Source organism: Rhagoletis pomonella, unplaced genomic scaffold, assembly GCF_013731165.1.
Source record: "Rhagoletis pomonella isolate Grant_MI unplaced genomic scaffold, Rhpom_1.0 Rhpom_scaffold_00002, whole genome shotgun sequence".
Classification (NCBI taxonomy): Eukaryota; Metazoa; Arthropoda; class Insecta; order Diptera; family Tephritidae; genus Rhagoletis; species Rhagoletis pomonella.
Genome location: NW_023458556.1, coordinates 44,168,269 through 44,183,959, shown reverse-complemented (window position 1 = coordinate 44,183,959; position 15,691 = coordinate 44,168,269). Strand labels below are relative to the sequence as shown.

Sequence of the window (15,691 nt, the reverse complement as noted above, 5' to 3'; positions counted from 1 at the left end):
AAATTTACCGAGATTACTTGGTTACGAGGCATTTACGCGTTTAGATGAATTGTCCTATCATTAGAGAGGTAGTTTGAAGCTGGAGAGTGAAAACATCAATTCTTAACTGACACTAATACAAAGGTCATACATGTATGTACATATATGAGGAGGAAATGCCTCCAAAATGTATGTATTAATATTGAGACTGAATTAATTAACGTGCTAAGCAGCAGACCTCCTCTGCATTGGAAGGACCAGGTGTATAAGGACTTGGCTTTACTTGGCATTTCCAATTGGCGTCAATTGTCACAGAGGAGAAACGACTGGCGTGTTGTTTTGGACTCAGCCAAAATCGCTTAGGCGGTTACAGCGACAATAAAGAAGAAGAACAATCCTAGAAGCAGTTTACGAATAAGGTTTATGTAGATTATGTAGATTCATACAAGGAAGAAGGTAAAGTTGAGTATGCAGAAGAAGAAAGGGACAACGGCAAAGGTTAAAATAAAAGTATGGAATCCTAAAAATAAAGACAAGCAAGAAGGTATATTTAAATACTTAATATAATGACAAAGGGAAGAAAAGAATAAAACAAAGTTCACGATAAATATAAAGGAAAAGTTAAATATAAATACAAACATAAAGATAGAAGAACGATAGAGTCAAAGAAAAGGATAAAGTTGAAGAATGAGATATGTGATGTTATGATGTGTCATAATATGTTGTGTTATTGTATGCTATGTCGTGTTATGATATGCTGTGTTATCTTATGTTATATATGTTAAGTTATGTTACGTTGTTCAACGCATTTCACCTTAACTTACCACAGCTCACTTCAATTCTCAACTCCCCTTATTTTACCTCAATGAGGGTTAGCATTTCACCTCAACTAACATCTTAACTTACCTCACCCCAACTCTCCTCATTTCCACAGCTCAATTTACCTCACCTCACTTCAACTCACCTCATCACAACTTACCACAACTAATAATATTTCTCCTCAGCTCACCTTATCTCACCTCAACTCATCTCACCTCAGCTCAGGGTAGCCAACTCATTTTTGAGAAGTCCCCGATTTCGCCAATGAAATTCCCCGATTTTGCTGGAAATTTCGTCAAATTCCCCACCCATGGATATCTCCTTATTTACAAAAAAAAAATGTGTGTGTATTTTGACATATTGCTGGTCTGTCTTTTTTTTTATGTAATTCAGTTATGTATGTATTCATAGACCAAACCAAACTTTTACAAAGTTAGTTAACAAATAAAGAAAAAATGTACATATAATGTTTACACACATGCAGTGGTTGAAAAAATGTTAGTGGCACCAAATTTTGAGAAGTTTTCACATTTATAATAATTATTTTTTTTTTTGTTATTAATTTGATTTATGTTTTTTTTATAAAAATATTGTCAATTCTTTAACAAAAACCGTATAAATCCAAGTTTCAAACTTTGCGTAATATTAAAAAAAAAATCTACAAACTTTCATAAAAATCTCGAGCTTTTTAATTCGATTTTCTAGCAAGATTTTGAGTATGCAGTTTTGTAGGCCACTCAATTGTAGTAAGTACAAGTTTCAAATTTTCGCTTTAAATTTTTTTTCTGAAAGTGTTGCGGTTTTCTTCCACATGTGTTTATTCGCTATATGAACGCAAATGCGACAAAGAAAATTCTAAATCCACGGTATTTTTTATAATTTGCAGGATTGCGTAATCAGTACTTTTAGTTGCAGTTGCATTTCTTAAGCGGCTTTTTTGCCTTATTACGAAATCAGTGAAGCAAAAAATAAATTAGTTATCACCTAATTCCTCACAAAAAGTTCATCTCCCGAATCTGCACGTAAACTGAAATTCCCCACAAAAAAAAAACGGTCTATCTCCCAATTCCCCACGCAAACTCAGACTCCCAGCAAATCGGGGAATTCCCCACAAGTTGGCTTTCCTGCCTCAGCCTGAACTCTCAACTCAACTCAGGTTAACTCACCTCAACCCCCCTTTACTTTAGTGGTTGAATTTCAACCGCTGGGTGAACACTAGTAAACATTAAGGGGTCCAAAGCTAGGATTGGACTAGGGAAAAACTTAGGAAAAAGGCCATAAATTTTTTTAAACTCTTATCCTTTAAGCTATTAAAACCAACAAAAGGCAAATCTACATACATACGTAAATATATGAAGTATGAGGCCTCAACCGACGAGGCCAATTATAATCGTAATACTCTTTATTTGGGTAGATGCGTCCGGTTCTTTTTATAAAAAAATTAATTAATAACTACATACATAACTTGTGAAAATCGAATGATTTATTCATTATGAAATACTTTGCTATATTATTTTATTTAAAGTCATACGAATTATTTTGTGCTCTTTTAAGAAATACAAAAGCTATCAGTCCATGCAATTGGTATACAATTAAATGCATTCAATTGCAGGCATCCTAAAAATTGTTTGCACAGCAGCTTCCTCTCTGTCACCGCTGAACCATAAGCTGTTTACGTGTACTGGCAATTGGATGGCCTTAACCCCAAACGTGAGTCAATTAAAAGGCACTGATGACGTCAAAACTATGACGTCACAACTGCAACGGTACGATGCATATGATCTACATATACACACAAACATATATAAACGCATATGAGTTGCTGTAAACTAGGTCAAATGAATTTAAATATACATACCTATGTATGTATGTACCTACAAAAATATATGGATGAAAGCATCCCTCGTCTCCACTTTAGCTCCAAAGCGGCGTTCTTGCGGTTAGGGCAACTGACGTTGAGATATGCTGTTATTTTACTCAGCTTCCCGGAGTGTGTAACAGTGTCATCTACGTCAAATTCTATTTAAGAAAGTTTTTAAATAAGTAACTATTGCAATCTATTTTTTTAATCCAATAGAGCACAAGTAATTTGCTTTAGATTTTCGAAATCGTCGGCGATCTTTTGCGAGAGGGACTATGTATGTATGTATATGTATGTATGTAGATATGTACGTGGTATGTACATACCAATATGAAAGGCATTTAAGAATGTGGGCGGTTTGTTTGGTTGAATTCAAAATTTTAAAACATTTGTACATTCAGTAAATACAAAAATATTTAAGAGTAGATTTAAATATAATAGGTATGTTCCACAAGCTACTCGAAGTCACTACGAGTTACATTTATATGTTTCGCCAGCAAATTTACTAGTAAAGAGAGAGCAAACGCTCCTGTCAAAATAGCAGAAACTAACACAAACTGTAGTCGGAATATTTTTGCGAGCATAATCTGCACTAACAAACAAATGTGTTCGTAGAAGTTTGCGCAAAACTCTTTCACGAATCTCTGCTTAAGGACAGTAAATTTTTCAGCTCTTTTGCTTTGCGCTCGCAGTTTGAACTTAGCTCGAGTTTTTCTTCAAGTAGCTCGTGGAACAAACCTAATATGTGTGTATGTACATTAAGGTGGTCCTTATTTTTTTGTTTTTGATTTTCCAAAATTGGAGCCCAGTTTTGTGTGGGGTTACTGCAACAAAAAAAATACAAAAATATCAGCTCGATCGGCACGTGCATTGAACTTTGGGGGAACAAAATTGGGACAAAATGGAAAGTAAAATGCTCGTAATTACTCAGGAGTTGCGATAAGGGAGGAAAGTTTTATGAACAACCTCCATTATTTTTGTATTTCCAATATTTTTCTAGAACAAACTTACCCTCCACCGAATTTTCACGAAAATTGACCAGAAAAGAGGAAAGTAAAACTAAAGCAAGTCGGATTTTAAACCCAAAATATTTTATACCAGAAACAACCCTTTAGACCCATCGGTATTTGACCACAGTGTAATAATCACCAGTGGCCTGGCGATTTTCGCTAATTTTTTTATCGCTTTATTGTCATGACCGGCAAATCAAAAACGATAAGGAAAAAGATGACTGCATTGAGATTTACGTTTTTTTTTTCAAATCTACATAAAAGTAATATATGTATTAGCGGTATTATCGAAGTCCTGCAAAGATGACACGAAAAAAACCGGGGTTCCAATGGGTACAGCTATAAGAGAGACACTTGATGTTTCTGCAGTGTAGACATCGCATCTGCGAATTGGTGCTTAGAGAAGTATTCGAAGTTTGAATTGGAAAAACGTTTGCGCCAGATGTGTCTCTGTTTCGGCGTTTCCAGTAAAAATTGGAAAAAATCAATAAAACTTATTTCGAAACTTGAGTGAGCGATGAGATTGTTGCGGTGAAATCAATAACTGCGCCAGATGACAAAATTTTTTCTTTTTTTTTTGCATGTCCCAACTTCAGAAAACACAACGCCGCAATGACTATAAGGAACTATTGGAACTGGTTGTTTTATTCCTGATATGCCTGTACTGATGCTGTCAAATCCCTAATCAGGATTTGAACTTTTTGAAACTACTTCACTTTCAGGAAGAGATAATTAAGTCCTACTATAAAGTGAAGAAGAATCTGAAGAAGAAGATGATGACGACGATAGCTCCGATGGTTCGGAAGTTGTCGTTAAAATTCAGTCGTTTTGGTATGTGGAGTCCATGAAGGGTTGGCGATGCAGGGTAAGTTGGTTCTAGAAAAATATTTGAGGTACAAAAATATTGTGGGTTGTTGATGCAATTTACCTCCCTAAGCGTAACACCTGAGTAGCTTTTTCTCTCTATTTTGCCACAATTTCTTTCTCACAGACTTCAATGCGCATGCGGCACAGCAATTTTTAACCGATCGAGCTGACCCTTTTGTCAAATTTTTTTTTACCTTAACTTCGCACAAAATTGGCACCCGATTTTGAAGTCGATAAGTTTTCAATTCCCCCACACATTGAGGGTGGTCCACCTTAATGTATATATGTACACAAGTATACAAGCATATTTGTAGGCATAATGTTTAGTTGTTCATTTAAACAAGTTGTATTTATAGCTGAAGAAGAAATACATACATATATGAATATATACATATATTCGCCCACACGTGAATATTTTGGTGAAAAAATAAGAAAATATTTTCTTATGGAGGAAACTATAGTGGTTCTTGGAAGTGCAAAGACTTAAAAAGTAGACTTGTTTTTAACAATAAAAAACTCTGTCTTTTCAGAATTTCTTTGTTGTTACTTTATGCCCTATATTCCGTCAGTTCATTATCCGTAACACACGCCTGCGAAATTTAACTTTTTTCTCCTTCCAATAATTATGGTATTTTTTTTAATATCTAGTAGTTAGCAGTGCGCGCTACCATTCCGCAGGGCCTGGGTTCAAGCCCGGCTCAACCCAATAACAAAAATAAAAAAAAGTATTTTCTAATAGCGGTCGCCTTACGGCTGGCAATAGCAAACCTCCGAGTGTATTTCTGCCATAAAAAACAGCTTCTCATCAAAAAGCAAAAAACCGCAAAAGCAGTCTCAAAAAAATTCTCAAAACGCGATTTGTTAGCCGGTTAAAACTTGCGCTTCATGACTGACTTAAGTTGTGTGGGCTATAAAACTGCATACCCAAAAATATTCAGATTAAAAAGTTTAAATTTTGATGAAAATTTATTGAATTTTTGTATAAAATTTGAAACTGTGATTTATATGTATAACACAAACAAAATTGTAGTAAAAAAATGTAGCCTATTTATATGAAAATCAATTCATATATGTATGTATGTAAATAAAGTTTCAATTTGAACAATCAAAAAGCTTGAAATTTTAATGAAACTTTGTTTATTTTTTTTATTTTGTACAAAGTTTCTAATTTGAATTTAAATGGTTTTTGCTTAAGAATGATCTGTGTTATTATAAAATTATAAATTGAATTAATTTGAAAAAACTGATAACTGTTCTAGAGACTTTAAAAATAATTCAAGAGCATCCGACTCCATGCCGCTTTTATCGCCGGGAGAAACGGCTGTGCAATATGAAGACTTTGTGTCGTTATCCCTTTTATAACTCCTGTGGTACGAATCGGTGAATTATTTTTCCGGAATAATGAAGAAAAAGTCTGAGAATAAAGATATCTTTAACTTTTTTGCTTTTTTTTGTCCGCCGAAAGTAGTGTTGTAGGTTGAGATCTAATCTAACTGATCTTACATACATCTTTAAAAGAAACCAAATATTTTTTTTTCTTCATTTATTAAAAGTAAAGAAGCTCCTTTCTTTTGGAAAACACATACAACTTTGATACCAAAAGCTTTGCAAAATGTACTTCTGCACCCGATCCACCCATCGCTTTAGCATATTATCTGCGGTACGGAAAATTGTCCTACCTTAAAGCAGCTACATATGTACATACATAGCTACTTATTCGCAATATGGTAAAAATGCCAAAAAATTCTTCAAATTGACTGGCAACAGCAATTAAGCGTTGACTAAATAATATTTGCAGTCAAAGAATTGTGCCTTTCCATTGCTAATGAGAGTGAAATATTTTTATGACGGTGTGAAATACAAAAAAAAATTATACGAATGCCCAAACCCATATGTATGTATATAATATTTATAATATAAAGGCATATGTATGTATGTATGTACATAAGTATGCACTTTAGGGTGGCGATTGTTTTAAATACACGCATATTATTTATTTCAACAGTGTTATGTCCACCACGAGTTTTTTTTAGCTGCTATTTATTGAAATATGTTGTATAAGGAAATGGATAAGAAGCGAGAGTTAACGGGGTATGCTTAGCTCAGCGGGCATAAATGAAGCGGGTTCGATCCTGGCTGAAATCTAGAAAAGAAGTCTATCGAGGAGATATGGTGGTCGTCGAAATTGCGGCATTAAATTCTACCGCTTCAACTTTGTTGCTTTAATTGTATAAAATGCCCTCAAGCAAACTATTCAACTGACTTGCAGTTTCTCGTAAAAACATATACACACAAGTAGCCCATAGTAAATAAATGCTTTCCAAAATAAAATTTAGGGAAGCCTTCTTAAGTTAAGCCATTCCTTTTGCCCAAGAAGGGCTAAAAAGTTGCTTCGCTACATGCCTTCTAGTATTACAATTTCTATTATTTAGCATTACAAATGAACTTCAATTTGCGTTTTAAGATGCCATAAACATATTTGATATGAACCTTGAAAAAGTATAATTTTTAATGAATTAAAGCAGCAGTTTTAGAAGAACTTCTCTAAAATGCCTTCTGAAGTACGCCTTGCAAAAGCCCTGGAAGCACTTTATGGGTAGCGAAAGCTACTCCGTCCACAAAAGAACGGAGAAAGGAATACAGAGTGGCAGGCCTCTTAACTCTCCGGAAGGCCTTATGGAACGCCTTTTAGCTACCCAAATTATCTATTTGCGACAGTTGATTAAAGAAAAAATAAAAAATTCACGGACATAAGTGAGAATCCCAATTTTTTTCCAAATAACTCATTAGGGTGGTCCTTAAATTTTCAACATAATAGGCGCCTTTATTTTGTTCTACGGACAAAATTACGGCAGCCACGAAAATTTCAAAATTTACAAAAAAATTACCAGGGCTTAAAAAATTTGTTTTTTTAATAACAAAAATTCGAAAAATTTTTACTAAGCGAGTTTATGAATTTATATGAATAAGTTTCAATGATATGTAAAGTTTATCACATTTGAAGTAAAAATTTTGACGTATTTTTGGGATTTAAAAATTTAAATTTTTTCAAACCCTGACCGGACCCCTAAAAATTTGTTACGTAGAACAAAATGAAGGAGGGCTGCATACAAAAATTAAGATGTTAATATTTTAAGACCACTCTTATGTACATTAGCGTGGGCCGAAAATCCGCTTTTTTAGAATTTTGATTGGTAATAGCAAAAATATGTTTCATTATGCTCTAAAAAATATCTGTGTGAAATGTGAAAGTTTTTGGTCAATATCCTAGGCCCAAGTCCATCAAAGTTCAAGTACTAAAAAAAAATTTTCTTAGCTAACGTCGATTCTCTACAAAAAAGGTCCATATACCTAATTATGTAGGACTAATACTTTAGAAGATTATTGCAATTTTAGTAAAAAAATGAATTACTTAATTTTCTTATTAATTTTTATTTTTTAGCCATATTGAACTTTTATGGAATTGGGCAAGCCAAAAATTGTCATATTTCACACAGATTGTTTTTAGAGCATAGTGAACCATATTTCCTTGACTAAGTATTTTTATTCTTAATTGATATTCAAAGAAAACCTTACTAAAAATATTTCGAAAATGACGTTTACAGGATATTGAGGGTTATCTATTCCAAAAAATAAATATGGTTATCTCGATATCACGGAAAAAATTATCAGTTTCGGGAATTCTCGCCCATATTGTATAATGCGTTCAAAAGTATTTAATATATTTCGTTTTCTGACAAACGGGAAATTTTGATAATACACTTTTAAAGAATATATGCGATTTATGTGTTAACATTTTTAAAATGCCATTTTCTGTACTAAAAAATGTTCAAGTATGTAAATCAAATTCAATCAAAAGAAGGCGAAGTTGTTCGACTTTTCTTGAAAATTGCATAGAAATTTCATTATTTAACCATGTTGGAGCAATTAAATTTTAAATTTAATTCAAATTTTAAAAACTTTGTTGTAAATTTTTTAAACTTCAAATTTTTTCAAAAATATTGAAAAATAATTTTTTTAAATTAAGAGTTCGACTATCTGTAAGGGGTATTCAATAATAATTTTAAAAAATTGTCATATGCAGATCCTTTAAGTAAACTTTCTCTTATTACATAAGGGTGGTTCAGCTTCCGAAAGACACTGAATTGAAGCTAAATAAAAATTGTTGTGAGTTTAATAATATTAACTAATTTATAATAACCTTAGTGAAGCAGTAATCCTTTTGTGAGCCGTCCTAATGTACATAGATACTTATATACATATGTATGTACATAGTACATATGTACATATGTACGTAGGTAATAAGAATGTGTGAACATAATGTTTTATTTACATGCATTCAGTTGCATTGTCTGACCACCAAAATTTTATTGTCTTTTTTCCAATAAATATAGTTTTTCGCAATTTCTTCTTCTACGTTTTTTTTCCTTCCTCTTGTACGAGTATGTCTTCTATACTCACTCGTATATTTTATTTACTTATACTTGGTAATTGTCATAGGTATGTATGTAAATTTATAAAAACATTCATATGTACGAGTATATTAGGCATCATTCATTGCAGAATCTGAATTTTCAATTTTTCTTGTGCGCTTTCTTCATTTAAATGAATTCACACAAAACAAAATGTTCGACATCTATTTCGGTGTATTAGCTATTTTTAGCTGCCGTGCCCAGATATCAAACACACATACTGTGTGTATCCATTTGCTTGACGTTCAGCGCTTCGCACATTTCATCCGTAGGAAATATGTATACATATCGTTGATGTTTTTGCAAAACCGCCCATCGACCAGTTGCAAAACCGCCTAAATCGCCGTTGTGGCAAAAATGAGGTTTGGTAACCCTGAACTTCAGGCATCGATATTTATGCATAAAAATCATTAAATCGTTATTAAAACTACAGATTTGTAAAATAATAGCTAGAGAAAATACCGCCTATCAAGGCAATGCCTTCAAAGAATTTTCGCTCTGCTGTAAAATTTGAGGGCGATGGGCGGTTTTGCAAAAACGTCGACGATATGTTTGTATGTCCATGTCGCTAAGATACAAGAGACCAATTGCCAAGGAAATTAACGAAAGTCTGCACAACATAAGAGCGATCGTAGCAAATCTAGCATTGCTCATAAATTCATTCGTTAAAGTTCGGCACACGCATTATTGCATTGTCTGCCTTTCGGCATTTTCCCATTTTCCAAAGATTTCCACACCACCAAAGTATAGGTGAGTGAGTCTGCTTACATACTACGTACCAACAATTGCACATGAAAATGTGGATTGTGAGAGACGGCGAAGAAAATTCGTTTTCGCCTCAACATAAAAAGCTGCATTCGGCTCATTCACGAATATTTCTGAATTTTTTTTTTCTAAGCGATCGTTGCGACGCTGTTGGCTATTGTTGGCCAAGCCTACGCAAGAAAAATGATCTGTTGAGCGAATTTCGACCAAAATATAGTCTGCCGTGGATCGCCGGACCATTCAGTCTTTTCCCGTTCGACTAGTGTTCTCCGATCTGTGAGGTTGCTCGCACACCTATTTTTTAATTCCTTTAAGGTGAGTGCTGCCAGCTAATGCTGAAAAGGAGTGTGACAGGTGCAAATGCTGGAATCTGCATATTTGTTTTTTTTTTTTGTTTTGTTGGTGTGACCATGCAAATAAAAAACTTTCAACGAATATCAAATGGAAAAAAACGACTTTTATATTGAATGAAAAATCTAATAAATGCAACAATGCACAGAAACGCCCAGCTGCAATGCGTTTTTGATTACGTGAAGTGAGGACTGATAATTAAAAATCAAAGAACGAATGACTTATTAAAAAAGCAATGAAATTGAATTTAAACTAAAAAAAATATATGTAATTAGTGTATAATTAATTAATAAATTAAGTGCATGAGATCCGCGTACAACGACGGGCGTATATTATAGCAATTACATAAGCCTTGTTCGGTATGCAGATATACGCAAATACCTATACATATATAGCTGCGTGATACCTATATATACTAATTTGCGGATCGGTTACCTTACGGTGAAGGATATGCACGTCTCTGCACATATATGTACATACATGCACAAATTGTTGTGTTTTTTTTTATGCTTATACTATATACATATTTAAATATATCATTCACACATACATACATGTATACCTTAACTCATACTCACCTAGCGCACGCAAGTAATAGTGGGAATCAACCAACAAAAAAAATTAAGAAAACAACATAGTTTCTTAAAAAAAAAATAAATTCTTCCTCGCTTAAGTAAACGCAAGCCAGCAACAGCAAAGAAATAGTATGTATGTATGTATATGCTGTTGTGTGTTAAGTTTAGCTGAAAATAGAAAATTTCTCTACATGCCAGAAAAGTGGCTGAAAGCAAGAATATTTCGAAAGACGAAAAGTGATCGAATGTTGTGTGCCAGCGATGCATACTCAACGGATGTGAGGAAAAATTGAGAAGTTTAAATTTTTTTTGAAATTAACACACATTATTTGAATGGGTTCATTACCAAAAAGGAATAAGTCAAAACTTTCCCCTATGACAATTTTGTTGCAGCTCGATAGGTCTCTCAAAAATTAATCGAATTGCATCAAAATTGCCATATCGCAGAAATGTTGAGTTATTCTCTTTGGCATTAAACCGATTCACTTAAAAATGTATTGCTGATCGAACTCTTCAATACTTGAAACTTCAATTTTGGGGTGCAATAGATTTCATTATTTGCCTGGAAACATATGAAGCACACAGTTGGGACAAGAAATTATAAAAAAATAGATTTAAAACCGATTTTCGCTTTCCCCATAGAAATAATTTTTAAAATATTGTTGCTTCATGTGACCTTCAAGATCAAAACAAGTTTGGTAGAGTGAATGGTCATATTTTTTATCTTACTCTACCACAGCAATGTGGCCAGAATCGCCTTCATACAGAAATTTGCCTCAATCGGCGTTGAAATAAATATTACTGCCGGTTTCAAGAAAGTGAAAAATTATTGGTTTCTGTCAGTTTCCATATTAAATTCAAGTAAAACAAAAAAATCATTTGTCACTTCAATTGCTTTCGTGAAACTGGCTATTAGTTATGGAAATTTTGCTATTTTGACATTTAATGACCGCCTAAGCCCCTTTGGCTTACTTTGCTTTGTGACTGAGGGTTCGACCAAAAGAGATGGCAGTATAATGATTTCCAAGGTTAGTGGGGAAATGATGAAGAAAAGAGAGAACAATCGGTCATTTTATTTCTTAGTTTTTAGTCTTGGATAATACTTAGAACGTTTTTTTTACTTTCGGGATTTTTAAAACTTTTGCGATTTTGGGAACTTGTTGAGTTTACTTTTGTATTCAGTATTTAGCGAAGCCAACGAAATATTTTGATACTTAGTATTTAGTTCCGTGAAAATAACTAAATATGTACAGTGGCGAGAAAAACAAATAGGGAAGCGAACTTTTAATAAGTTTTAGCAATTTTTTTTTTATTTATAGATATAATTTTTTTTTGTTTTTATGAAAGTGTGCCTGAGTATTTAACAAAAACCATGCAGGTCCGAATTTATAGCTTTGTACAAAAACTATGAAGATTCAACAAATATTCATCAAAATTTTAAACTTCGTAATCAGAATTTTTAGAAAAAATTTGGTATGCAATTTTTTAGCACATTCAATTTTAGTATAGTAAAGTACAGCTTTTAAATAGATAGGACTTTTTGGTTGAAGGTGCTACGCATTTTCTTCTATACAAAGTATTTTCGAAAATTTTTTATATATATAGAGGGAAATGCATTACACAGGCAGCAAGTAAAATGACCAAAAATCAACAGTAAATCCCAGCTACTTCAAACTTGCACTTTATTATACTAAAATTTAATGGGATACTGCTTAATAAAAAGCTTGAAAACTTTTATGAAACAAGCAATTTTCAAACAAAAAAATCGACTTCAATTCTTATATAAAATTTAAGACTAACTTTAATTTCTTCATGACCCGATGATCGGTTGACGTGGTCCAAAGTTATGCGGTAACATACATTGCTTTCCTATTTGTTTGTCCGCCGATGTGGAAATAGGGCCATAATAGTATGTTAATACTATCACACTCGGTATTCAGTAACATCTATCACTGCTTTGCATTTTTTTGGAGTTATAAATAATTTATTATTAATGATTAGGTTGACTTCTGTACAAAAGACCAATTTATATTGCCAATAGCTACAGGTTAAGCAAAACAATTTGAAAGAAAACCACAAAATCAAATCAGAAGCCTAAGAGCTGCCACTTTGAACGTTAAGTAAATATTTATAGCCGCAAACAAGGAGAGTATACCAAAATTGCGATAAATAGTTTCCATACACATTATTGAACAATTAGGGGATACTCAAGGCATGTTATCCGCCACAAAATCTTATCCTTAAAATTTTTGTATATAAAATAACGGTTAAAATAGTTTTATTGGGAGCTACTTATATATTTTCTATCACGTTAAAAACATTTCGGTGTAAATAGAAATCCTCTAAAACCATTTTAGTTATTATTTTACAAAAAAAAAAAAAAATAAGCTTAAGATTTTACGACGCTTAACACGCCTTGGGAATCCCCTAAATGTTTATCATAAAAGTGAGCGAGTTATAACGTTTGAAAGTTTCATTAATATATCATTTTTATAGCCCAATTCTCTATCGGTGACAAAAATTTATAAACTAACAAATTTAAACTTGTTCATATATTTTTTCGTAAAAAAAAAACTGTGACAAGAATTTGTCACTGATACAGAATAGAGCCGTTATTCAAACTTTCCATAGATTTGCCGGCAAATAATCTCCCTAAATATGTTGGTCATGTCTCCGTTTTCCCCCTTTTGGGAAGATTGTTTACGGCAGCAAGAAATGGAAGACTGAAAAAAGTTCTGATTCAGAATAGAAATAATTAAGAATTGGGCTTAAAATTTTATCAAACGGTTAATTCCGAGTTGTGTTGTAGGTGAGGCATCATTTAGGCACATTTTTGTAATTCTAAATTCAATATTTAACTGCAGTTTATGCCTTTTGGAAAAAAAAAAAATACAACTCGAATGGGGTAATTGCTCATCTTAAGTACAAGCAAACGAGAGTAAAAACGCAAAGAGTAAGAAGTAAACTTTTCCCATCACCTCATTGTAAAATTCTTGGGGCTTACCTTAGGTCTTAACTGCAGTTAAGCTTTATTTTACTTGTTTCTAATTCGCGTTCATCAAAAATGGCTGAACTTATGGCATAAAATAGAATAAATAATGTTGAAACAATACGACAGGTATTTGAAAAATTGTTTTGGCAAAACAACAGCTTCCACATCTCTTCGTAGGTATTTTCAATTTTTTCTTAAGCAAAAATACTACATCACTCAGTCTAATTAATTGAAGGCCCACGCAACGTTAAATAAATTTAAAAGCGCGAGTAGGTGTTAGGTGACGTTAGCAAAGCACCATATCATCAACGGCGGGGGTACGAACTTGTTTACCTCATAGAAATATACAAAAATTTATTTTAGGAATATGAAACACAAAAGCTTTCAAAATGGATATTCAAACAAAAGGTTTCACAATCGCATGACACTTGGATGCTATTTATTGCTGGTATTTTGTACATGATGTTTAACTAAATAAATTTCGAGCGTTGCATTGCTACTCAAAGCCTTTGCATCTCAGTATAAGAAACCATTTTGCAACACTACGCTTTTGGCGAGTTTAAATAAATTTACAATTAAAGATTTCGAAATAAAATGCAAATTTATTCCCTAATAAATAAGCAAACAGATGGAAACCTTTAAGAATTCAACTTATTTAAATTTTTTTTGCATTTTCGGCTCTTTTTATTTACAGTATTATATCTGTATAATAAAAGTATGTATGCCAATATAAACATCGCTGGTTTAAAAGAGATGAACAAATCAAATGTAGTTACCTAAAATTTAAAGAACTTATTTAACACCAACCAAATTTTTCAAATTCTTATTATATTTGTTTTTCATTGGCATCATTTGCTCTGAATTTTCTTTCTTGACATAAAATACATAGATACATGTGTACATGCATATGTACATATGCATGTATATTTCACAAAACATCTGTTAGGAATTAAAAACAGGAAATTCATAATTTGTTAATAAAAACCACAAATATGTGTGCATGTATGTTCAGATGTATGGCATGTGCAGTACATAAACTTGTGCCAATTTACTAAACATTGGCTGATTGAATAGTAAGAAACAACAATGCTACGGCACAGTTAGTACGTTAGACACCGCACGATCGCTACAAGGACGTACATACATATTTGCAATATAGAAATTTTCATAAGCACATAATAATACACTTACACATACAAACATTTTCACAGAGTATCTCTGCTTAAAAAATAACATCATCTTCCAGTCAAATATTGTTGCTATGCTCCACAATCAATTGAAATTGGATATGACCGCGACTTATTTATTCTCTCCACCAACACCACCACCACCAAAGGCACCACCACCACCACCACCACCACCGCCACCGGCGCCACAACCTGCTTACCCAATACTACAATTTCAGTGTTACTGTTTTTCTCTTTCTCTAACACACTGTGCTGTCAACAGATTAAGAGCCAATTAGTGGGTGTATGCGTCAATTGCATTTGCTATCGCCATCATTACTATTTTCCCATACATAATCTTACTAATACGTATGTACGTGTATAAGCTCACAAATACATGCTCCAAAATAAATTCATATTTTCACACACACACTCACTCACTCCCACTTGCCTACCAAAACGCTTTGGGCTTGATCGCTTTTATGAGTGAATGATCTAGCAACACACACGGCGTATACGTTACCTCCACCTCCACCTCCATTCGGCCACTCGATCGCTCACTTCGTCAACTCATTCGTTTTCCTTTCTATAGCAGCCGGCCAGCGTCCATATACGGCGTGCTAAAAAAGTTTTCGAGAGAAAAGCTGTTTTGTTGTTCTCCTCTTGGTTGGATATGATTATAAATGATGCGTGGAAAATTTGCGTTTGGAACGCACTATACTCGCATGGTATGGAAGCATATGTTTCCTTAGGTGCACTCATACATACACACAGCCGTATGTGCGTATTTGAATGTGTTTTATTTTGAACTAATTAATGAAACAGCTGGTTTTT

General features: G+C 33.2%; 1 protein-coding gene across 8 annotated transcripts in view; it reads left to right on the top strand.

Annotated features, from left to right (window-relative positions):
- The first annotated feature begins 9,974 nt into the window (after positions 1-9,974).
- The window catches only part of LOC118733657 (troponin I), a 33,376-nt gene continuing 27,659 nt past the window's right edge, over positions 9,975-15,691 (top strand). For 4 of the 8 annotated variants that reach the window (XM_036463157.1, XM_036463158.1, XM_036463156.1 and 1 more), the window contains exon 1: positions 9,981-10,088. The gene's annotated coding sequence lies outside the window, so the exon portion shown is untranslated. Of the gene's footprint in view, positions 10,089-15,691 lie in introns of all 8 variants that reach the window. The other 4 variants (XM_036463161.1, XM_036463159.1, XM_036463162.1 and 1 more) reach the window with 3 other exon arrangements.